The following is a 2,813-nucleotide window of genomic DNA, read 5'->3' as shown; positions in this document are numbered from 1 at the left end:
CAGAACTGAGCTTCTTAGCTTGGACAGAGTATTTCTAACCTTAGAGGAAATGGAGGCACAAAGCCCAGCTGAAACACAATGCTGAATTCTCTAATTCTTACATCAACAAAACCCTGGCTTTAAACATCTGCAATATGGGCAGACATGGTTACTATAATGTTGAAATACTATCACTAGAACTTCGTGTTAAAATGGATTTGTCAGGTCACTGGGCTTCTCCAAAGATTTTCAGCAATTCTTGCCAGATTATGATGAGGCCATTGAGATGAACACAACTTGCTACAAGTGTTTGGATCAAGCAGCTCTCCAGAATCACTGTGGCACATTGATGGGGTATAACAACAACAACAACAACAACCTTTGAACTACAGAGCCCTATAGATCATCAAGTCCAACCCCACTCTAGGAGGCACAGTGGGGAATCTAACTCCCAACCTCAAGTTCTTCAGCCAGAGACCCAAGCCACTGATTGGTCCAACAGTTACTGAGTATTTTAATAATAATTCATTAGGACACTAACTGTCTCAGTGAGGGTGGGGCATCTTCCTCTTTCATCTGAACAAGATAAAACTGTTTTTCCCTTCTGTAAAAAAAGCCAAGATAATTTGAGGTGCAGGTAGGTAGAGCTTTGGAGAACTTCAGAAGTTTAAAAATTACAATTTCTATCATACCTCACTGTTGACCTGTTAAGTTGAGAACATGGGTGAACTAAGCTTTAAGAGCACTGTAATTTATAATACTCCTGGACCGTTCATCCTATGAAATCCATCACATCTAACAATTCCTATGAAAGAGTTCCCTACACAGTATGAAGCAGAAGATTGATCAATCCGAAAGTCTGACATTGACAAAGTTGTCTAGTTGGTGGGCACCACATAAAATTCTGACCAATAGGCTTGGAGCCCAGCGCTTCCAAATTCTGGACCAGAAGGACATTGCCCATCTAGAAAAGAAAAGAAACACGCTCTTCCTTCTCAACAATAGTTGGAGGATTGAATGTGACATGTTCATGCTCAACCGTATTTACTGAAAATAATGACTCTGCTCATGCTAATGGGGGAACTTAATCTGGAAATGCATTTCTCCAGAAAGTAGTTCATTAAGAACTTACTGACCATGGAAACATTGAAATATCTTTTGGATTTTGTGTGCAGAAAAAAATGTGGATGACTAAAGCTTGCAGAATTAGATAAGATAATGTTGCCTGGACTCATTTTTCTCTGTTTAATTCACCAGGAGTGGAAACAATGATTTATCCTCATCCTCTGAAGAGAGACGGAGAAAATATGCAAACTACATTTTTGGCAAGCCAGCTGGGAGACCCGATTAATTAATTACTGCAGCCTAATGTTCTTGGTGAACCAGGCAGGAACAAGTAAATGACATACCTTGATACAGTACCTGGATGAATTTTGATATGATTGTCATGATTATTTGATGGGCCACCACAGACTACCAAGGGGTGTCATAAGGTTCTATAGTGCTCCAAGGGCTTTGTTTGAGTGTCATACTTTTGACCTTGACAGGCCACATTGGCTGAAGTTGAGGGAAACTGGAGTTCAACAACATTTGGAAGGCCTCATGTTTCCCCACCAATGTTTGGAGTGATATATTAGGTTCATGGGGTCTGGCTGGTTTGAAACCTTCTATTAATGCAGTTGGTGAGGAAAATGATGCAGCATGACAAATGGATATCTTTTACTGCTTGATGGAATACCTCTTCTAAAAATATGCTAAATCCACTGTCTACTATAGCTTTCTACATCATGGATCATCACTACAAATCAGTAGATATATAAGGTGCAGCCATATGCTAAGTCAGACTGCTTTTCAAGCCCAGTATTACCTACTCTACATAGACTGGTCAACGTTTTTTCAGTCTAAACATACTGGGAGATACTAGGTGTGGCAATTGGCCCTTTCACTCATGACATTCATATTCATGAGCTGATTTGCACGAACCTATGACAGAGCTAGATGGGGGGAGTCGATAGATAGATAGATAGATAGATAGATAGATAGATAGATAGATAGATAGATAGATAGATAGATAGATAGATAGATAGATAGATAGATAGATAGATAGATAGATAGATAGATAGATAGATAGATAGATAGATAGATAGATAGATAGATAGATAGATAGATAGATAGATAGATAGATAGATAGATAGATAGATAGATAGATATAGGGCTGGTTAGTCAGAGAGGGAACTGAAACTGATACCGATAGAGATAGATGAGATACTGGGAGAGATAGGATTGGTTAATCAGAGTGATAGAGCTGATTAGGAAAATAGGTAGAGAAGGTGGTAATGATATTGGAAGAGAAAAGAAGTATGCACTGAGAGAACTGTTGATGATTTGCTTATGCATAATGTGTATTTGAGAAACTTGTGTTATTAGTCAATTGGCTTCACTTCAATAAATAAGTTCTGTTTGTGTTCACAAGACAAGTGTTCTGACAAATGTCATTTATATTGTGGATTGAAGTAATCCACTGGTGGTAGCAAGAAGAAAACGTGACATGAGCCTTTGTGAGGAAAAACAAGCAGGGTCCACTAGGGTGAATGTCACACTAGGGTTTAGACCTGGTCTCTTCCTGGAAAGACAATTTTAATTAGAATGTTCTTCCATATACAAGTAAAATCCATAGAGTCCCTGTTCTCCACCCCAGGGTAAATGCTCATCATTAAATATAGTTATTCTGCCAACACAAATATATTTTAAAGCACACAATTCTGTTTAAAGAAAGAATCTGGCCAGCTTGGAGAGACAAAAGATTTCTGTTTATCCTCATGTAAGCTCTCTTT

Source organism: Pogona vitticeps, chromosome 5 (assembly GCF_051106095.1).
Source record: "Pogona vitticeps strain Pit_001003342236 chromosome 5, PviZW2.1, whole genome shotgun sequence".
NCBI classification, from domain to species: Eukaryota; Metazoa; Chordata; class Lepidosauria; order Squamata; family Agamidae; genus Pogona; species Pogona vitticeps.
Note: the sequence above shows the minus strand (reverse complement) of the source record.